The 22,798-nt window shown below is 55.0% G+C and overlaps 1 protein-coding gene across 1 annotated transcript in view; it reads right to left on the reverse strand.

Annotated features, from left to right (window-relative positions):
* The window catches only part of LOC125686985 (sperm-associated antigen 4 protein-like), a 29,166-nt gene extending 7,823 nt beyond the window's left edge, over positions 1-21,343 (reverse strand). The window contains exons 1-2 of the mRNA XM_048931691.1: positions 21,316-21,343; positions 21,141-21,208 (exon numbers count right to left, since the gene is read on the reverse strand). The gene's annotated coding sequence lies outside the window, so the exon portion shown is untranslated. The remainder of the gene's footprint in view (positions 1-21,140; positions 21,209-21,315) is intronic.
* Positions 21,344-22,798: the final 1,455 nt, after the last annotated feature.

The raw sequence follows: 22,798 nt of genomic DNA on the forward strand, positions 1-22,798 counted from the left end.
CACTAATGGTTACCATCATCCCCAGGCTCTTCTATGTGGAAGAGTGACGTTCCCATCCCTCTCTTTCCAAACAGCCATCCAAACATTCATAGAATCTATTATTCTATTAATCTATTCTATTCTATGGCTTCATCTAGAATCATGGAATATTCTATTCCATCCTTTTCTATCTGTGAGTCTACGATTCTATCACCATCACACCCTGTAAAAAGTTGGTCTCCCTCCTGCATAGATGCTCCCCTGAAGTGCTGGAAGGCCGCAACGAGGTCTCCCCACAGCCACTCCTTCTCCAGGCTGAACAAGCCCAGCTCCCTCAGCCTCTCTTCATACGACAGGTGCTCCCATCCTCCAAGCACCTTCCCAGCCTCTGTGCCCACTCCACCAGCTCCGCATCTTCATTATGCACCAAGTCATAACCGTGCATGAACGGAACGAGGTGAGGGTCATACGTGGAGCAGAAACCACTCTGACCAACTGATGGCCATGACTCTTGCTTCAGCTTCCTTATACACAACCAACCTATAAGCTACAATCTCATGTACGCAGTATGTGACCACTGCAAAGACAGAGTTGCGGCACAGAAGTTTAGAAGAACATACAGCTGGAGCCAGAAATGTTTTGATGACAACAAATTCTCTACCTGAGTAAAGGTAAGTTCTTGCCATGAATCTGATAAAAAAGTTAGGCAGAAGAGTCCACCCCCGCATTAGTGTGTTATGGCTTTACACAGAATCACAGAATCACAGAATTGTAGGGGTTGGAAGGGACCCCCAGAGATCATCAAGTCCAACCCCCCTGCCAAAGCAGGTTCCCTACAGCGGGTCGCACAGGTAGGCATCCAGGCAGGTCTTGAACATCTCCAGAGAAGGAGACTCCACCACCTCCCTGGGCAGCCTGTTCCAGTGCTCCGTCACCTCACTGTAAAGAAGTTCTTGCGCATGTTTGTGCAGAACTTCCTATGCTGCAGTTTCCGGCCGTTTCCCCTTTTCCTGTCTCTACTCACCACTGAAAAGAGTCCGGCCTCACCATTCTGCCCCCCACACCGTAGATATTTATAGTCCTGGATCAAGTCCCCTCTCAGTCTCCTTTTCTTAAGGCTGAACAGACCCAGTTCACTCAGCCTTTCTTCATAGGGAGATGCTCCAGGCCCTTCACCATTTTTGTGGCCCTCCGCTGGACTCTTTCCAAGAGATCCCTGTCTTTTTTGTACTGGGGAGCCCAGAACTGGACGCAGTACTCCAGATGAGGTCTTACCAGGGCAGAGTAGAGGGGGAGGATCACCTCCTTTGACCTGCTGGCCACGCTCTTTTTAATGCACCCCAGTAAGCCATTGGCCCTCTTGGCCACAAGGGCACACTGCTGGCTCATGGCCAACCTGTCATCCACCAGGACACCCAGGTCCCTCTCCACAGAGCTCCCCTCCAGCAGCTCATCCCCCAACCTGTACTGGTGCATGCAATTATTCCTCCCCAGATGCAAGACTCTACACTTGCTTTTGTTAAACCTCATCCGGTTTTTTTCTGCCCAGCTCTCCAGCCTGTCCAGGTCTTGCTGAATGGCAGCACGGCCTTCAGGCGTGTCAGCCAATCCTCCCAACTTCGTATCATCAGCAAACTGGGTGGCCACTATCCCCTCATCAAGGTCATTGATGAAGATGTTGAACAAGACCGGACCCAGTACAGACCCCTGGGGGACACCGCTGGTTACAGGTCTCCAGCCAAACTCTGCACCGCCAACAATGACCCCCTGCGCTCTGCCAGTCAGCCAGTTCTCAACCCACCTCACTGTCCACTCATCTATCCCACACTTCCTCAGCTTTGTTATAAGGATGTAGTGGGGGACAGTATCAAATGCCTTGCTGAAATCAAGGTAGACTACATCCACTGCTCTCCCCCTATCCACCCAGCCAGAGACAATAATAATAACCTTTCTTAGAGTGGTCTGAGAGCTGCCGACGGTACTCTTCCTCCTCGTCTCCATCACTGCCACAGCTGCCACGATCCTCCAGGTAAGGCCTGGTAGGAGGTTTCTGGGGTTCTGGAGCGCGGCAGCTAGCAGTCAGACAGAAGGAAAGAAAGGTAATGTTTACTTCCATTCTGGGAACCTGAAAATAATAATACCTTATTGACCTCATGGTCACACACAGCACAGAGAGCCACAGAGATCTAGCCCGTTTTACCACCATCAACATTTGCACGGCCACAGTAGGACTGTCAACACAGAGGCATCTCATTTGCAGCACGCTGGAGCTTCATGCTTAGATTTGCTCCACTCAACACATCTTGTTCAGCCTGGAGGAATGCCAAATTTTAAAGTATTGACTACTCTGCACCTGACCTCACATGACCAAGAGCTCTGCTGCTCTTCACTCCCCGAGCACAGAGGTCTCCATGCTATTGCTGGTACCGCAACTGAGAGATGTCTTCCTCAAACTGTCTTGCACCATTCATTTCTGCACCATTCTTTGTGTGCCCGCTTCCTTTCCTTGCACCTCTGGTCTGCTGTCTCCAGGTCTGAGGTGTGATATTTCTTAGACTCACAGCCTTCATTCAAGGCTCGTACGATGGCTCCCATCCCTAAAAAAGCATGTATTTCCTTTTTGTACACTTTGGTGCTGCCCGTTCAATGCGACACCAAGCAGACGTATGTAAAGAGGATTTTTCTCTGAAATGCACAGCCCCGTGCGGCCACGTTCTGCCCTGAAGCAAGGAATAGGCTCGGCAGGGCAAGGGCATTCCCCGTTATCCAGGAGCTGTCTCTCTGGCGCCATTAACTCTCCTCACGGCAGCGGCGATGAGGCGGTGGAGCGGGGCCGGGAGCGGCCGCCTCACACCCTGCCTTTAAAAAGACGTTCCCTTCCCGGCCCAGCAGGGCCCGTTAGACGTCAGCCATTTTCTGTGCTGCCGCAGCGGCCCTTGCAGGGCAGCCGCTACCATTCCTCCGGAAAGGTCACCGCGCTGATTTCCCTAAGGAGGCAAGTGCTCTGCAAATGTGCTTAAAAAAGACTGAGAATGAGACCCTGACGCTATGCTGACACTCCCGTACACAGGCCATCTCCTACTCCGGCTATAAAGCACGAAGGCTTGTGCTCCCACTGCCTCTCCCTGCCTGAGTCAAACATTAAAGAGCTGTTTGCTGTCTTGTTGCTCAGTATGCATAAGTTAATTGCTGCTACAGAAAGACAGTAAAACTCCACTTCCTAAAGCAATGCTGAATTTGCATTGCTAGTTATACTTGCATGTGTCTGGAGGCCAGAGTCTTACCAACACATTTCAGCCCTGTTTAATTCCAGGCCACGAAATTCAATTCTGCTCCGCACAACACAAAAGGGATATTAGGAAAGGGACAACAAAGCAGGTCAGAAGGTGGAAGGCATGTCCTCGGAGAGCTCAGAAAACATGGGTAGATGCTCTTACGCTGACTGGTAGTAAGGATGCCTGCTATGGGACTGTGGAGTTCCTGCGCAGAGCATCCAAAGGGAAAGCTGTGAAACAGCTCTGTGTTGGCTCTGGGGCCAGGTGGGATCTGTGTGCAGAGAGCATCTCTGGAGCTCCCTGAGTGGCAGAACTGGGAGAGGAACACCCAGGGGAGGTTCCCGTGGGATTTGGAGTCAGCAACAGCAGCAGCAGCACCATGGGGGCTGGGTTTGGGGATGCACCACCTGAGCCGCTTCCTCAGCCGTGGTGGGTTTCTAAGCCCCGTGCCTGTTGCAACACCCGCAGCCTTCACAGATGTCCCTCACATCCCTCCAGACAACACAGCGCTAGGGCGCCGTCATCTCCTTTTGCTTGGTTCACTCGCATCCATGGGGCAGAAGCAAAGTGAGGAACGCCCAGTTCCTCAAGTAGAAATGGGCTGCTCAGAGAAAGCCTGTGAAAGAACACCTTCTGCATCACAGCAAACGCACATCGCTGAGGTGGAATAATTTGGTGTTTTATTTTTTAAGGAAGCTGTTTTTAGAATGTCTCCGAATGTCCTTAGTCGATGTCATTTCATTCCCGCACTCTTGCCATGAACCTGCACCCGATAAATGCACGTGTGTCCTGCATTTCCCCAGTTGCTGAGTGTGACGAGCTTTATATGCCAAAAGGCTCTGGGGGTCTCGGTCTGAAAAACAAAGAAGACAGGAGACTTCACTCCTGGCCTGGAAGCAACCGCAGCTGCCTCAGTGCATTTCCTTGTCAGCACGGTGATGCCTGCTTGGGAGCCAGCTCCCTCCTTGGCTGAGGAGGAGGCTTTTCTCTGCTTCCCTTCTCCCGAGCAGCCCCACTAAGGCCCCCCCCGCTAACAGAGCCAACGTCTGGCCTGCGGGAGCAGGATGAGCAGCAGTGGAAGCTTGATGCCACGTGGACCCAGAAGACGTGGGGCCTAGCAGACATAGAGCTGCCAGGCGCTTTTGTCCAGCTCACGCTTGCTTCTTGCCTTTTCACTCTTCCCTTCACCGTGGACTCTGTGTGGTATGGCTGGGGAGCACACCTGCACGTGGGCTGTCTAGGAGTGCCAGCGCAGACAGCAGCTCCTTCACCTGCCTGGGCCACAGATGCCAACCGGCCACTCACTGGGAACAGGGCATGCACGTGGCAATGTCTCCTGGCTCTCACCACCTGACACCTGCATTTTAGGGCATTTCCCAGCACGTGTGGGTTTGCAAGGCTCTGCCCTGCCAAAAGAGGTGGGCACTGCTGGGGAACTCTGCGCTCCTGCTCCTGGCCCAACGTGGCGCTCTCCCTGCTTCATTTAGCTACCCTGCCAGGTCATGTGCTCTCGGCCCTCTGAACCTCAACATGTTTTTTGCTAGCTGGTGCTGGACCCCTGCCTTGGCAGGACTGCCCACACTTCTCCTGCCACTGACTTGCTGCCAAAGTGGTCTGGAATGGTCTCCTGCCCGCACGCAATGACTGTACCTGCAGTTCAAAGGTCTGGGACAGCTCTTCCCTGATATTATAGGTGAATTGCCCAAGCAACTCTTCGTTCTCTCCTTCCTTGTCCAGTCCCTATGAGATAAAGCACAGGGCAGCAAGTCAACACATGTGTCACACCTGGGCCGCCGGAGCTCCAGCAGCTCCTGCAGTTCTGCTGCAGGATGTGGTGGGGCTGAGTCTCCCCTGGAGCACTGCTCAAAGGACGTACTGGTCCTCTTCTCCAGTATATTTCCTAGCAGAAGCCTTTCCCGACAGCTACGTCCCATCCCCATGTACCAGCAGACACTTACAAAGACAGCAAAGTCACGGGGAGCGCTGCTGATGTGCCACAAGGTTGTGTCCACCGTGTGCTGCACAGTGACTGCAGTCGGCTGGACTTCTGTGGGCAAGTTGAAGACAATCTGGCTGTTAGATGTTTTCATAGGCCAGCAGTATCCCGGGGAAGTGTCCAGCTGAAAGCAGAGAGTAGGAAGTCATGAGGCGCATGCTGCTGCCTGTGCAGCCAAAAGCACAGGCAGCACTGAGCATGTGAGCTGCTTGGGTGCTGCAGGCGGCAGGCAGGGAAGCAGACACGCCCAGCTCTCTTGCTGGCATGGGAAAGTTCCCATGGAGAGGAAAATATCCGTTACGAAACATGGGATGCCCCACACCGGAGTCAGGGCTATGCAGAAAGATCCCAGCAGCTCTGCATCGTCCCCTGCCTCCAACCCCTGCCCAGCCCAAACAACAACGATCAGAGCTGACAAAGGCAAACAGGGTGCCCGAGAAGATTCCTCACGCAGCCCTGACCACGGGATAGTGGGATGCAGGATGTAGCAGCACAGCTCAGCCCAGGTCAGCCTGCCTTCAGAGGAATGCCACTGGCTCCTGGTAAGCCAAGCCCCGAGGGAGGCCTCAGGAGCCGGGCACCTGAGGAGCACCGTGGGCTTGAGCAGTGCTGCAGAGGGGCCTGAAGGGAGAGTCCCAGGGGCCTCCCCCGGCTTGACAGGAGGGAACAAAAGCAGCACTGAGGATCTCTGCTACCATACCTGCTCAAAGGTCTCCAGCACGTTTGAAGCGCACAGGACCCAAGCCACCCTGCAGTACCATGCAGACCTGGATGATCTCTGCAGGTCCATGGAGACCCCTGAATTGAGAGGAGAGCAGATGACTGCCAGGGGCCCAGTCTCCCAGCACCTAGTCGGCTCAAGCTATCTCTGTCTGCCTGCTGACAGCATCCCTCTCTCAGGTGCACAGAGATGAGGTTTGTGGACAGTGGCAGGCAGCACGGCCCTCTGCGAAGGGCAGCAGGCTCAAGTCAAGACCGCACTGCGTGAGGAGAGCTAAGAGCTCAGGACCTGGTTTCAGTCCCTGAGAAATCTCAACCAAGTGCAGTAACTCCTGTCAGGGGTGTGCCAGGGGCACCACTGCAAGGAGCGAGGGCATGAGGGGGCTGAGCCACTGAGCCCAAGGGAGCTGTGGTGCCACGGGGAATTGGGCCAGGTGATTTAGTCTCATCCGGCTCTTCCTCCTTTGGCAGCGCTGAGCATAAGCCCAGTGTAACAAGATGTGCCTGTCTGGGTCCATACCTGCACTCTTCAGAGCCCGGTCAGACTTGGTGAAGCAATTTTCCCGAGGCCTCACAGGCACTGCTCCTTTCAAGACCTGGCATTCCTGGGGAAGACAGAAAGCAGCACAGGAGATGAGCACGTCAGCGGGCTGCCACGTTGCACCACTGGGTTCTGTGTCAGAGCTAAGAAACCTTTCAGGAAGCGTCAGAAAGCAAGACACAGGCCTCGTCTGCAGGGGCCCTCAGGCTCTTTTCATCAGGAAAAGGGAAGGGCTGGACAGGAGTTTTTGTGTCCCCCGCCATAGTATGGGCCTGGGCACCCGTTGTCCACCTCCATTCTCTCCAGATGCACTGTGGCAGGCTGGGATACTTCTGGAAGGGCACCCAGGTGTCTCCACTCTCTGGGAGGACACCAGAGCTGCCAGAGGTCCTGGATAACCAGGACAACAATGCGGGCAGCTTTCCAGCAGCAGGAGGTGGCCCGGTTAAACGTGACAAAAGAGAAAGCCTTTGCAGAAGGGGAGCTCAACCAGCAACGGCTGGCACGAGATGAGTGGCTGGGGTCAGAAGGCAAATCCCACAGGCAGCCCCACACACAGAAGTGCCCTGCCCGAGGCTCTGCTCATCCTAGCCTCTTCCCTAAAGCTCAGGATCACCTTCATCGCAGTGTCACACTCTTCAGCCACGTAGGACACCCCCTCCCTCTGGTTTTCAGTCCCCTGGGTTTGCTCAGTCGCCGAGTTCCTGCAAACACACACAAAGCAGATGTTGTCAGAGAGCTGCCCAGCCCCTGAAGTGCACTCAGAGCTCACCGATGAGCAGACGCACAGACACTCCTTTGTGCTTCCTTTCTTTTCCCAAGCCTAGGACTGCCTCCCATCACCACCGTGTTTAATAAAAGGCACAGAGGGAACGGCACAAGCCCTGGGGATTGTGCAAGGCAGCGCAAATGGCAAGAACTCGTCTGCCACTATCCCACCACGAGAGCAGCAGGTCAGATGGGGACCCTTACCCTGAGTTCATGAAGCGTGGATCAGTCTGCTTCGACAGCATCTGAAAAAGAAAGGCCATTTCCATTGGAGCACCAGTCACTGCTGGCAACAGCAGGACACGTGCATTTGCCCACCCACCACCTACAGACGTCCTCTGCGGAAATTCCCTGTCAGTAATCGTCACTGACCTGCAAGAACTCCTCTGTCAACGATCCTCTTGCCAGCAAGAATCCACAGTAAGCACCAGCTGTCATTTGAAACACAGAAAGTTATTTCACTATGGTTTCTAAGGATTGCCACAGTCCCACTGTCTCCCCCTCAAAACCAAGGTGCAAGATATTCCCTGAGGAAGTGGGGGACTGGGGCAGAGACCACATGGCTGCAAGAAAGGATCCTCTTCTCCAACCCTGACTGTAAAGCACGAAGCCTTTGTGCTGCCACTGCCTCTCCCTGCCTGACAGCGAGCTTGGAAGGACATGGACAAGGCTCCCTTTGTAGCCTTGGCTGAGCAGAGCATCACTCTTAACGCTGACTGGCATAGAGGATGAAGGCTACGGGGCTGTGGCTCCAGCACAACAGCGTCCGAAAGGAAAGCTGTGAGTGGCTCTCGAGCCAGGCGCGATCTGCGTGTGAACAGCGTTCGTCTCCGGAGCTCCCCGAGCGGCAGCAGTGGGAGGTACGAACGGCCCCGCGGGTGCTCCAGCGCCTGCCCACACGCTGGAGGTCCCATCTAGCGTTTGTTCTGCTGGCAGCAGGCAAATACTCACCGAAAGCAGACAGAAAGGCCAGGAAAAGCAGCACGCAGACCCCAGAGTTCTTTTTGGCCATCCCTTGCCTGAAAAAGAAGGAGTCGCAGTGTTGGCAGTGCTCAGGGTTCGATGCAGACCCCTTCTCAGGGGCATCTCCTCTTACAAGCTGCGAAGCAGCAAGGTGGGGAATCCGCTGCTGGCAAAGAACAGCCAACAGAGCAGCCTCCAGAAGGAGAGGGGCTTTCCTCAGCTACCTCCAGCACCACAGGCAAAACATGCCAGAACCTGGTTCCAACAGCACCTTCAGGAAGGGCACTGAAGTAACCCAGGCAGGAAAGCAGACCCGGCAAGTGAAGGCGGTGGCTCATGGGAGCTCCTTGCTGTGGGCTTGACTTCTCTTTTGCAGAGGAGTCAAATCTCCTTCTACTGGAGATGAAGAAACGCCTCCTGCTTTGAGGTGCCCTCCACAGGCAGGCTGCAGCCGTCTACTCCTGGCCTCCTTCAACTCCTGCTGCCTCTCACCCTCACATCCCAGCCAGAGGCTTGGATGAGAAGTTTTGAGCTGTGTCAGGTGCGTGCACCGGGGCTTTGCTGCCATTCCCTCCTCAGCCGCTGCCATGGCTCCGGAAGCACGGAGCTGCTGCTGGCAGGAGCCAAGTTCTTTCTCCTGGTGGGTAGCACCGCCAGCCTGGCCTGCCCACCCCGACCCACGGAGACCCCCAGTACCACATCGCGCAGGTGCTGTACTCACACATTGGAGATGCTTGCGCCAAAGAATCTCTTGAGGGAGACCAGGATCTGAGAGTTTCTCAGATAATTTCTGATGTTTGTCCCTGGCAAAGAAAGGGGAGAAAGAAAAAAGTCAAGCACGTCCTCAAAGCATACCAGACAGGACCATGTCAGACCCTGTAAGAAGGGCTGGAAGCCGGTGCGGATCACAGCAGGGGCAGGGGCAGGGCTGCGGCTGCGTCCTGGACAAGGGGCAGCTGGGTGCACCCTGCGAGCGGGACTCCGAGGGCTGCTAAGGATTGCCTAGCAGGCACAACGTGACGGCATGTTCGAGGATGGAGGTCAGCCCTCAGCTTGCAGCCCCAGCTCCTGAGGTACTGGGGTGCCCCGTGCTGGCCAGAACGTTCCCCAGAAACCTGGTGCGGCAAAGCAGCCCTCAACTTACCCTCACTGTATACGGCACTGCTTCTGCAGCTGGCTGGCGCTGTCTGGGCAACCGGAGAGGGGATGGAGCTGTGGAGGAAAATGAAAAGCCCTGCTGTGCATCATCTCCACACCATGGGAGTCGTGGCCAAGCGGGACTGACCAGCCGGGAGGCCCCGGCCAGAAGAGACATCTACCTGTTTCCTGGGAGACAGCTGCTCTCCATTTCTGCACCTCTCAAGTTGCTGCCAGCCCTTCCTACCGCCACCCTTTGAGGGGGCCTCTGTGCCCCTCTTAATCTCTGAGGAGACTTTGTCCTCCTCATGCTGTGGAGGAATCAAGCTTTCCCCCTCTCAGTGTCCCCTTCAGCAGCAGGAACGTCTGCGCAGAAGAAGGCCACTGAGCAACAAGCCCAAAACTGATCCGCAGGAGAAGCGCGCCTGCCCCGAGCACACAGCCACAAGGACACCACCGCGAGCTCCTTCCACACGCGTTGGCAGCCACGGCCAACAGTGCCAGGTGGCGGCTCAGTGGGGCAGACTGTGGCACCCAGTCCTGACGTCACAAAGGCCTGGGCCTGCACAGCATCAGCTCGTGTCTATGACCTCAGCATCGGGGCTAGGGCTCAGCAGGGCAGGGAGGTGGGAGACCCCGCCAGTTTCATGGTATGTCCGCCCTCGACAGCCCTGGTGGGCCCAGCTAATTGTAGCCCAAAGTTCGTGAGCCATTTCACTATCACCAGATATCTCCATGGTGTGCTGTCATGGGCTATACCTGCGCTGCAGAAAGAGATCAGCTTGGATCCTGCATGTGGGACCAACAGCATCACGGTACTTCCATGAGTTACCACAGAAACCGTTTTTTACTCTTATTATTAAATCTTGGCTTGACTTTGAACTCCTGAGTATTCTGGATCGTATACTGCGAGAAATGTGAGCAACATCGTGAGATGTACTGGTACAAACCAGTTCTGTAGTTTGAATGCCAGGCAGAGGGGGAGGCCAACTATGAGAGGCTGTGCCAGCATGGCGTAGCAGGTAAAAACTAAAGAGAAGAGGAGGAGGAGAACGCGGAGGGGCTAACCAAGCAGCGAACAGGGATGGGACATCGGCTGAGGGAATGGGGAGCCTCGCACAGGCTGTGAGGCTGGAAGTCCTCGGCCAGTGAGGGAATGGGAGAAAATATGCACTGGGAAGTAGTAAATAGAAACTGTTGGGTCACTCTGATCTGACGCGCCCTTGTCAAGTTCACCCGCTTTTGTAAAAGCGCGTAAGGAACTGCAGTTCCTAGCAAATTTCACCTAAGCCCCAACTACAATACAGTACAATACAATACAAGCATTTCTCACACGGTGAACACGTGTGCCACACCTCAACCAGCAACGCTTGGCAGGAGGTGAGTGGCAGGGGTCAGCTGGGAAGTCCCATAGGCAGCACTCACAATCAGTGCCCTGCCCAATGCTCTGCTTATCCCTGCCTCTTTCCCAAAGTACAGGACCACCTTTGTCCCAGCGCCAGTCTCCGCAGACAGGCAAGTTACCTCCTTCCTCGGGAACTGAATCTCTTGGGCTTGTTCACTCGCCAGGGAGGGCAAGCTGCTGCGGACACACAGGTCAGAGAGCTGCCCAGCCCTTGACAAGCACTCAGAGCTCACAGATGAGCAGACACACAGGCACTCCTTTGGGTCTCCCTTTCTTTGCAAGCTTAGGGGAGCCTCCCATCACCTCCACATTTAGCAAAAGGCAGGGAGGGAAAGGTATGAGGCCTGGGCACTGTGCAAAGCAGCGCAAATGGCGAGAGCTCATCTGCCACTATCCCCCTGAGGGAGCTGCAGGTCAGATGGGGGGCTCTTATCGTAAGCTCGTCAGGTATGGAGCAGTCTGTGACGACAGTGCCTGCAAGGGAAAGGCCTTCCATTGCAGCACCAGTCACTGCTGGGAGCAGGAAGATGGATGCATGTGCTCTACAGATGTCCTTGGTGGGAATTTCTTGGCTTTCACAGAATCACACAGAATCACAGAATGGCCAGGGTTGGGAGGGACCTCAAGGATCATGAATCTCCAATCCGCACGCAGGGCCACCAGCCTTCCCATGTAATGCTAGAGCAGGCTGCCCAGAGCCCCGTCCAGTCTGGCCTTGAACACCTGCAGGGACGGGGCATCCACAACCTCTCTGGGCAGCCTGTTCCAGCACCTCACCACTCTAACCTTGACAGTGACAAATGACTGCCATAGTCCCAGTGTCTCCTCCCAAACAAGGGTGGAAGACCTGCGGGATGGGTCAGAGAGCACATGGCTGCAAGCAGGGTGCCTTTTCATTTGCTTGGGAGCTTGTCACAGCCCTGGTCTCCAGGTACATTCAGCACCCAACAGCTACCCCAACTTTCCCTTCTCTCACTAATGGTTACCATCATCCCCAGGCTCTTCTATGTGGAAGAGTGACGTTCCCATCCCTCTCTTTCCAAACAGCCATCCAAACATTCATAGAATCTATTATTCTATTAATCTATTCTATTCTATGGCTTCATCTAGAATCATGGAATATTCTATTCCATCCTTTTCTATCTGTGAGTCTACGATTCTATCACCATCACACCCTGTAAAAAGTTGGTCTCCCTCCTGCATAGATGCTCCCCTGAAGTGCTGGAAGGCCGCAACGAGGTCTCCCCACAGCCACTCCTTCTCCAGGCTGAACAAGCCCAGCTCCCTCAGCCTCTCTTCATACGACAGGTGCTCCCATCCTCCAAGCACCTTCCCAGCCTCTGTGCCCACTCCACCAGCTCCGCATCTTCATTATGCACCAAGTCATAACCGTGCATGAACGGAACGAGGTGAGGGTCATACGTGGAGCAGAAACCACTCTGACCAACTGATGGCCATGACTCTTGCTTCAGCTTCCTTATACACAACCAACCTATAAGCTACAATCTCATGTACGCAGTATGTGACCACTGCAAAGACAGAGTTGCGGCACAGAAGTTTAGAAGAACATACAGCTGGAGCCAGAAATGTTTTGATGACAACAAATTCTCTACCTGAGTAAAGGTAAGTTCTTGCCATGAATCTGATAAAAAAGTTAGGCAGAAGAGTCCACCCCCGCATTAGTGTGTTATGGCTTTACACAGAATCACAGAATCACAGAATTGTAGGGGTTGGAAGGGACCCCCAGAGATCATCAAGTCCAACCCCCCTGCCAAAGCAGGTTCCCTACAGCGGGTCGCACAGGTAGGCATCCAGGCAGGTCTTGAACATCTCCAGAGAAGGAGACTCCACCACCTCCCTGGGCAGCCTGTTCCAGTGCTCCGTCACCTCACTGTAAAGAAGTTCTTGCGCATGTTTGTGCAGAACTTCCTATGCTGCAGTTTCCGGCCGTTTCCCCTTTTCCTGTCTCTACTCACCACTGAAAAGAGTCCGGCCTCACCATTCTGCCCCCCACACCGTAGATATTTATAGTCCTGGATCAAGTCCCCTCTCAGTCTCCTTTTCTTAAGGCTGAACAGACCCAGTTCACTCAGCCTTTCTTCATAGGGAGATGCTCCAGGCCCTTCACCATTTTTGTGGCCCTCCGCTGGACTCTTTCCAAGAGATCCCTGTCTTTTTTGTACTGGGGAGCCCAGAACTGGACGCAGTACTCCAGATGAGGTCTTACCAGGGCAGAGTAGAGGGGGAGGATCACCTCCTTTGACCTGCTGGCCACGCTCTTTTTAATGCACCCCAGTAAGCCATTGGCCCTCTTGGCCACAAGGGCACACTGCTGGCTCATGGCCAACCTGTCATCCACCAGGACACCCAGGTCCCTCTCCACAGAGCTCCCCTCCAGCAGCTCATCCCCCAACCTGTACTGGTGCATGCAATTATTCCTCCCCAGATGCAAGACTCTACACTTGCTTTTGTTAAACCTCATCCGGTTTTTTTCTGCCCAGCTCTCCAGCCTGTCCAGGTCTTGCTAAATGGCAGCACGGCCTTCAGGCATGTCAGCCAATCCTCCCAACTTCGTATCATCAGCAAACTGGGTGGCCACTATCCCCTCATCAAGGTCATTGATGAAGATGTTGAACAAGACCGGACCCAGTACAGACCCCTGGGGGACACTGCTGGTTACAGGTCTCCAGCCAAACTCTGCACCGCCAACAATGACCCCCTGCGCTCTGCCAGTCAGCCAGTTCTCAACCCACCTCACTGTCCACTCATCTATCCCACACTTCCTCAGCTTTGTTATAAGGATGTAGTGGGGGACAGTATCAAATGCCTTGCTGAAATCAAGGTAGACTACATCCACTGCTCTCCCCCTATCCACCCAGCCAGAGACAATAATAATAACCTTTCTTAGAGTGGTCTGAGAGCTGCCGACGGTACTCTTCCTCCTCGTCTCCATCACTGCCACAGCTGCCACGATCCTCCAGGTAAGGCCTGGTAGGAGGTTTCTGGGGTTCTGGAGCGGGGCAGCTAGCAGTCAGACAGAAGGAAAGAAAGGTAATGTTTACTTCCATTCTGGGAACCTGAAAATAATAATACCTTATTGACCTCATGGTCACACACAGCACAGAGAGCCACAGAGATCTAGCCCGTTTTACCACCATCAACATTTGCACGGCCACAGTAGGACTGTCAACACAGAGGCATCTCATTTGCAGCACGCTGGAGCTTCATGCTTAGATTTGCTCCACTCAACACATCTTGTTCAGCCTGGAGGAATGCCAAATTTTAAAGTATTGACTACTCTGCACCTGACCTCACATGACCAAGAGCTCTGCTGCTCTTCACTCCCCGAGCACAGAGGTCTCCACGCTATTGCTGGTACCGCAACTGAGAGATGTCTTCCTCAAACTGTCTTGCACCATTCATTTCTGCACCATTCTTTGTGTGCCCGCTTCCTTTCCTTGCACCTCTGGTCTGCTGTCTCCAGGTCTGAGGTGTGATATTTCTTAGACTCACAGCCTTCATTCAAGGCTCGTACGATGGCTCCCATCCCTAAAAAAGCATGTATTTCCTTTTTGTACACTTTGGTGCTGCCCATTCAATGCGACACCAAGCAGACGTATGTAAAGAGGATTTTTCTCTGAAATGCACAGCCCCGTGCGGCCACGTTCTGCCCTGAAGCAAGGAATAGGCTCGGCAGGGCAAGGGCATTCCCCGTTATCCAGGAGCTGTCTCTCTGGCGCCATTAACTCTCCTCACGGCAGCGGCGATGAGGCGGTGGAGCGGGGCCGGGAGCAGCCGCCTCACACCCTGCCTTTAAAAAGACGTTCCCTTCCCGGCCCAGCAGGGCCCGTTAGACGTCAGCCATTTTCTGTGCTGCCGCAGCGGCCCTTGCTGCTACCATTCCTCCGGAAAGGTCACCGCGCTGATTTCCCTAAGGAGGCAAGTGCTCTGCAAATGTGCTTAAAAAAGACTGAGAATGAGACCCTGATGCTATGCTGACACTCCCATACACAGGCCATCTCCTACTCCGGCTATAAAGCACGAAGGCTTTGTGCTCCCACTGCCTCTCCCTGCCTGAGTCAAACATTAAAGAGCTGTTTGCTGTCTTGTTGCTCAGTATGCATAAGTTAATTGCTGCTACAGAAAGACAGTAAAACTCCACTTCCTAAAGCAATGCTGAATTTGCATTGCTAGTTATACTTGCATGTGTCTGGAGGCCAGAGTCTTACCAATACATTTCAGCCCTGTTTAATTCCAGGCCACGAAATTCAATTCTGCTCCGCACAACACAAAAGGGATATTAGGAAAGGGACAACAAAGCAGGTCAGAAGGTGGAAGGCATGTCCTCGGAGAGCTCAGAAAACATGGGTAGATGCTCTTACGCTGACTGGTAGTAAGGATGCCTGCTATGGGACTGTGGAGTTCCTGCGCAGAGCATCCAAAGGGAAAGCTGTGAAACAGCTCTGTGTTGGCTCTGGGGCCAGGTGGGATCTGTGTGCAGAGGGCATCTCTGGAGCTCCCTGATGGCAGAACTGGGTGAGGAACACCCAGGGGAGGTTCCCGTGGGATTTGGAGTCAGCAACAGCAGCAGCAGCACCATGGGGGCTGGGTTTGGGGATGCACCACCTGAGCCGCTTCCTCAGCTGTGGTGGGTTTCTAAGCCCCGTGCCTGTTGCAACACCCGCAGCCTTCACAGATGTCCCTCACAATCCTCCAGACAACACAGCGCTAGGGCGCCGTCATCTCCTTTTGCTTGGTTCACTCGCATCCATGGGGCAGAAGCAAAGTGAGGAACGCCCAGTTCCTCAAGTAGAAATGGGCTGCTCAGAGAAAGCCTGTGAAAGAACACCTTCTGCATCACAGCAAACGCACATCGCTGAGGTGGAATAATTTGGTGTTTTATTTTTTAAGGAAGCTGTTTTTAGAATGTCTCCGAATGTCCTTAGTCGATGTCATTTCATTCCCGCACTCTTGCCATGAACCTGCACCCGATAAATGCACGTGTGTCCTGCATTTCCCCAGTTGCTGAGTGTGACGAGCTTTATATGCCAAAAGGCTCTGGGGGTCTCGGTCTGAAAAACAAAGAAGACAGGAGACTTCACTCCTGGCCTGGAAGCAACCGCAGCTGCCTCAGTGCATTTCCTTGTCAGCACGGTGATGCCTGCTTGGGAGCCAGCTCCCTCCTTGGCTGAGGAGGAGGCTTTTCTCTGCTTCCCTTCTCCCGAGCAGCCCCACTAAGGCCCCCCCCGCTAACAGAGCCAACGTCTGGCCTGCGGGAGCAGGATGAGCAGCAGTGGAAGCTTGATGCCACGTGGACCCAGAAGACGTGGGGCCTAGCAGACATAGAGCTGCCAGGCGCTTTTGTCCAGCTCACGCTTGCTTCTTGCCTTTTCACTCTTCCCTTCACCGTGGACTCTGTGTGGTATGGCTGGGGAGCACACCTGCACGTGGGCTGTCTAGGAGTGCCAGCGCAGACAGCAGCTCCTTCACCTGCCTGGGCCACAGATGCCAACCGGCCACTCACTGGGAACAGGGCATGCACGTGGCAATGTCTCCTGGCTCTCACCACCTGACACCTGCATTTTAGGGCATTTCCCAGCACGTGTGGGTTTGCAAGGCTCTGCCCTGCCAAAAGAGGTGGGCACTGCTGGGGAACTCTGCGCTCCTGCTCCTGGCCCAACGTGGCGCTCTCCCTGCTTCATTTAGCTACCCTGCCAGGTCATGTGCTCTCGGCCCTCTGAACCTCAACATGTTTTTTGCTAGCTGGTGCTGGACCCCTGCCTTGGCAGGACTGCCCACACTTCTCCTGCCACTGACTTGCTGCCAAAGTGGTCTGGAATGGTCTCCTGCCCGCACGCAATGACTGTACCTGCAGTTCAAAGGTCTGGGACAGCTCTTCCCTGATATTATAGGTGAATTGCCCAAGCAACTCTTCGTTCTCTCCTTCCTTGTCCAGTCCCTATGAGATAAAGCACAGGGCAGCAAGTCAACACATGTGTCACACCTGGGCCGCCGGAGCTCCAGCAGCTCCTGCAGTTCTGCTGCAGGATGTGGTGGGGCTGAGTCTCCCCTGGAGCACTGCTCAAAGGACGTACTGGTCCTCTTCTCCAGTATATTTCCTAGCAGAAGCCTTTCCCGACAGCTACGTCCCATCCCCATGTACCAGCAGACACTTACAAAGACAGCAAAGTCACGGGGAGCGCTGCTGATGTGCCACAAGGTTGTGTCCACCGTGTGCTGCACAGTGACTGCAGTCGGCTGGACTTCTGTGGGCAAGTTGAAGACAATCTGGCTGTTAGATGTTTTCATAGGCCAGCAGTATCCCGGGGAAGTGTCCAGCTGAAAGCAGAGAGTAGGAAGTCATGAGGCGCATGCTGCTGCCTGTGCAGCCAAAAGCACAGGCAGCACTGAGCATGTGAGCTGCTTGGGTGCTGCAGGCGGCAGGCAGGGAAGCAGACACGCCCAGCTCTCTTGCTGGCATGGGAAAGTTCCCATGGAGAGGAAAATATCCGTTACGAAACATGGGATGCCCCACACCGGAGTCAGGGCTATGCAGAAAGATCCCAGCAGCTCTGCATCGTCCCCTGCCTCCAACCCCTGCCCAGCCCAAACAACAACGATCAGAGCTGACAAAGGCAAACAGGGTGCCCGAGAAGATTCCTCACGCAGCCCTGACCACGGGATAGTGGGATGCAGGATGTAGCAGCACAGCTCAGCCCAGGTCAGCCTGCCTTCAGAGGAATGCCACTGGCTCCTGGTAAGCCAAGCCCCGAGGGAGGCCTCAGGAGCCGGGCACCTGAGGAGCACCGTGGGCTTGAGCAGTGCTGCAGAGGGGCCTGAAGGGAGAGTCCCAGGGGCCTCCCCCGGCTTGACAGGAGGGAACAAAAGCAGCACTGAGGATCTCTGCTACCATACCTGCTCAAAGGTCTCCAGCACGTTTGAAGCGCACAGGACCCAAGCCACCCTGCAGTACCATGCAGACCTGGATGATCTCTGCAGGTCCATGGAGACCCCTGAATTGAGAGGAGAGGAGAGCAGATGACTGCCAGGGGCCCAGTCTCCCAGCACCTAGTCGGCTCAAGCTATCTCTGTCTGCCTGCTGACAGCATCCCTCTCTCAGGTGCACAGAGATGAGGTTTGTGGACAGTGGCAGGCAGCACGGCCCTCTGCGAAGGGCAGCAGGCTCAAGTCAAGGCCGCACTGCGTGAGGAGAGCTAAGAGCTCAGGACCTGGTTTCAGTCCCTGAGAAATCTCAACCAAGTGCAGTAACTCCTGTCAGGGGTGTGCCAGGGGCACCACTGCAAGAAGCGAGGGCATGAGGGGGCTGAGCCACTGAGCCCAAGGGAGCTGTGGTGCCACGGGGATTTGGGCCAGGTGATTTAGTCTCATCCGGCTCTTCCTCCTTTGGCAGCGCTGAGCATAAGCCCAGTGTAACAAGATGTGCCTGTCTGGGTCCATACCTGCACTCTTCAGAGCCCGGTCAGACTTGGTGAAGCAATTTTCCCGAGGCCTCACAGGCACTGCTCCTTTCAAGACCTGGCATTCCTGGGGAAGACAGAAAGCAGCACAGGAGATGAGCACGTCAGCGGGCTGCCACGTTGCACCACTGGGTTCTGTGTCAGAGCTAAGAAACCTTTCAGGAAGCGTCAGAAAGCAAGACGCAGGCCTCGTCTGCAGGGGCCCTCAGGCTCTTTTCATCAGGAAAAGGGAAGGGCTGGACAGGAGTTTTTGTGTCCCCCGCCATAGTATGGGCCTGGGCACCCGTTGTCCACCTCCATTCTCTCCAGATGCACTGTGGCAGGCTGGGATACTTCTGGAAGGGCACCCAGGTGTCTCCACTCTCTGGGAGGACACCAGAGCTGCCAGAGGTCCTGGATAACCAGGACAACAATGCGGGCAGCTTTCCAGCAGCAGGAGGTGGCCCGGTTAAACGTGACAAAAGAGAAAGCCTTTGCAGAAGGGGAGCTCAACCAGCAACGGCTGGCACGAGATGAGTGGCTGGGGTCAGAAGGCAAATCCCACAGGCAGCCCCACACACAGAAGTGCCCTGCCCGAGGCTCTGCTCATCCTAGCCTCTTCCCTAAAGCTCAGGATCACCTTCATCGCAGTGTCACACTCTTCAGCCACGTAGGACACCCCCTCCCTCTGGTTCTCAGTCCCCTGGGTTTGCTCAGTCGCCGAGTTCCTGCAAACACACACAAAGCAGATGTTGTCAGAGAGCTGCCCAGCCCCTGAAGTGCACTCAGAGCTCACCGATGAGCAGACGCACAGACACTCCTTTGTGCTTCCTTTCTTTTCCCAAGCCTAGGACTGCCTCCCATCACCACCGTGTTTAATAAAAGGCACAGAGGGAACGGCACAAGCCCTGGGGATTGTGCAAGGCAGCGCAAATGGCAAGAACTCGTCTGCCACTATCCCACCACGAGAGCAGCAGGTCAGATGGGGACCCTTACCCTGAGTTCATGAAGCGTGGATCAGTCTGCTTCGACAGCATCTGAAAAAGAAAGGCCATTTCCATTGGAGCACCAGTCACTGCTGGCAACAGCAGGACACGTGCATTTGCCCACCCACCACCTACAGACGTCCTCTGCGGAAATTCCCTGTCAGTAATCGTCACTGACCTGCAAGAACTCCTCTGTCAACGATCCTCTTGCCAGCAAGAATCCACAGTAAGCACCAGCTGTCATTTGAAACACAGAAAGTTATTTCACTATGGTTTCTAAGGATTGCCACAGTCCCACTGTCTCCCCCTCAAAACCAAGGTGCAAGATATTCCCTGAGGAAGTGGGGGACTGGGGCAGAGACCACATGGCTGCAAGAAAGGATCCTCTTCTCCAACCCTGACTGTAAAGCACGAAGCCTTTGTGCTGCCACTGCCTCTCCCTGCCTGACAGCGAGCTTGGAAGGACATGGACAAGGCTCCCTTTGTAGCCTTGGCTGAGCAGAGCATCACTCTTAACGCTGACTGGCATAGAGGATGAAGGCTACGGGGCTGTGGCTCCAGCACAACAGCGTCCGAAAGGAAAGCTGTGAGTGGCTCTCGAGCCAGGCGCGATCTGCGTGTGAACAGCGTTCGTCTCCGGAGCTCCCCGAGCGGCAGCAGTGGGAGGTACGAACGGCCCCGCGGGTGCTCCAGCGCCTGCCCACACGCTGGAGGTCCCATCTAGCGTTTGTTCTGCTGGCAGCAGGCAAATACTCACCGAAAGCAGACAGAAAGGCCAGGAAAAGCAGCACGCAGACCCCAGAGTTCTTTTTGGCCATCCCTTGCCTGAAAAAGAAGGAGTCGCAGTGTTGGCAGTGCTCAGGGTTCGATGCAGACCCCTTCTCAGGGGCATCTCCTCTTACAAGCTGCGAAGCAGCAAGGTGGGGAATCCGCTGCTGGCAAAGAACAGCCAACAGAGCAGCCTCCAGAAGGAGAGGGGCTTTCCTCAGCTACCTCCAGCACCACAGGCAAAACATGCCAGAACCTGGTTCCAACAGCACCTTCAGGAAGGGCACTGAAGTAACCCAGGCAGGAAAGCAGACCCGGCAAGTGAAGGCGGTGGCTCATGGGAGCTCCTTGCTGTGGGCTTGACTTCTCTTTTGCAGAGGAGTCAAATCTCCTTCTACTGGAGATGAAGAAACGCCTCCTGCTTTGAGGTGCCCTCCACAGGCAGGCTGCAGCCGTCTACTCCTGGCCTCCTTCAACTCCTGCTGCCTCTCACCCTCACATCCCAGCCAGAGGCTTGGATGAGAAGTTTTGAGCTGTGTCAGGTGCGTGCACCGGGGCTTTGCTGCCATTCCCTCCTCAGCCGCTGCCATGGCTCCGGAAGCACGGAGCTGCTGCTGGCAGGAGCCAAGTTCTTTCTCCTGGTGGGTAGCACCGCCAGCCTGGCCTGCCCACCCCGACCCACGGAGACCCCCAGTACCACATCGCGCAGGTGCTGTACTCACACATTGGAGATGCTTGCGCCAAAGAATCTCTTGAGGGAGACCAGGATCTGAGAGTTTCTCAGATAATTTCTGATGTTTGTCCCTGGCAAAGAAAGGGGAGAAAGAAAAAAGTCAAGCACGTCCTCAAAGCATACCAGACAGGACCATGTCAGACCCTGTAAGAAGGGCTGGAAGCCGGTGCGGATCACAGCAGGGGCAGGGGCAGGGCTGCGGCTGCGTCCTGGACAAGGGGCAGCTGGGTGCACCCTGCGAGCGGGACTCCGAGGGCTGCTAAGGATTGCCTAGCAGGCACAACGTGACGGCATGTTCGAGGATGGAGGTCAGCCCTCAGCTTGCAGCCCCAGCTCCTGAGGTACTGGGGTGCCCCGTGCTGGCCAGAACGTTCCCCAGAAACCTGGTGCGGCAAAGCAGCCCTCAACTTACCCTCACTGTATACGGCACTGCTTCTGCAGCTGGCTGGCGCTGTCTGGGCAACCGGAGAGGGGATGGAGCTGTGGAGGAAAATGAAAAGCCCTGCTGTGCATCATCTCCACACCATGGGAGTCGTGGCCAAGCGGGACTGACCAGCCGGGAGGCCCCGGCCAGAAGAGACATCTACCTGTTTCCTGGGAGACAGCTGCTCTCCATTTCTGCACCTCTCAAGTTGCTGCCAGCCCTTCCTACCGCCACCCTTTGAGGGGGCCTCTGTGCCCCTCTTAATCTCTGAGGAGACTTTGTCCTCCTCATGCTGTGGAGGAATCAAGCTTTCCCCCTCTCAGTGTCCCCTTCAGCAGCAGGAACGTCTGCGCAGAAGAAGGCCACTGAGCAACAAGCCCAAAACTGATCCGCAGGAGAAGCGCGCCTGCCCCGAGCACACAGCCACAAGGACACCACCGCGAGCTCCTTCCACACGCGTTGGCAGCCACGGCCAACAGTGCCAGGTGGCGGCTCAGTGGGGCAGACTGTGGCACCCAGTCCTGACGTCACAAAGGCCTGGGCCTGCACAGCATCAGCTCGTGTCTATGACCTCAGCATCGGGGCTAGGGCTCAGCAGGGCAGGGAGGTGGGAGACCCCGCCAGTTTCATGGTATGTCCGCCCTCGACAGCCCTGGTGGGCCCAGCTAATTGTAGCCCAAAGTTCGTGAGCCATTTCACTATCACCAGATATCTCCATGGTGTGCTGTCATGGGCTATACCTGCGCTGCAGAAAGAGATCAGCTTGGATCCTGCATGTGGGACCAACAGCATCACGGTACTTCCATGAGTTACCACAGAAACCGTTTTTTACTCTTATTATTAAATCTTGGCTTGACTTTGAACTCCTGAGTATTCTGGATCGTATACTGCGAGAAATGTGAGCAACATCGTGAGATGTACTGGTACAAACCAGTTCTGTAGTTTGAATGCCAGGCAGAGGGGGAGGCCAACTATGAGAGGCTGTGCCAGCATGGCGTAGCAGGTAAAAACTAAAGAGAAGAGGAGGAGGAGAACGCGGAGGGGCTAACCAAGCAGCGAACAGGGATGGGACATCGGCTGAGGGAATGGGGAGCCTCGCACAGGCTGTGAGGCTGGAAGTCCTCGGCCAGTGAGGGAATGGGAGAAAATATGCACTGGGAAGTAGTAAATAGAAACTGTTGGGTCACTCTGATCTGACGCGCCCTTGTCAAGTTCACCCGCTTTTGTAAAAGCGCGTAAGGAACTGCAGTTCCTAGCAAATTTCACCTAAGCCCCAACTACAATACAGTACAATACAATACAAGCATTTCTCACACGGTGAACACGTGTGCCACACCTCAACCAGCAACGCTTGGCAGGAGGTGAGTGGCAGGGGTCAGCTGGGAAGTCCCATAGGCAGCACTCACAATCAGTGCCCTGCCCAATGCTCTGCTTATCCCTGCCTCTTTCCCAAAGTACAGGACCACCTTTCTCCCAGCGCCAGTCTCCGCAGACAGGCAAGTTACCTCCTTCCTCGGGAACTGAATCTCTTGGGCTTGTTCACTCGCCAGGGAGGGCAAGCTGCTGCGGACACACAGGTCAGAGAGCTGCCCAGCCCTTGACAAGCACTCAGAGCTCACAGATGAGCAGACACACAGGCACTCCTT

This window comes from Lagopus muta, chromosome Z (assembly GCF_023343835.1).
Source record: "Lagopus muta isolate bLagMut1 chromosome Z, bLagMut1 primary, whole genome shotgun sequence".
Lineage (NCBI taxonomy): Eukaryota > Metazoa > Chordata > Aves > Galliformes > Phasianidae > Lagopus > Lagopus muta.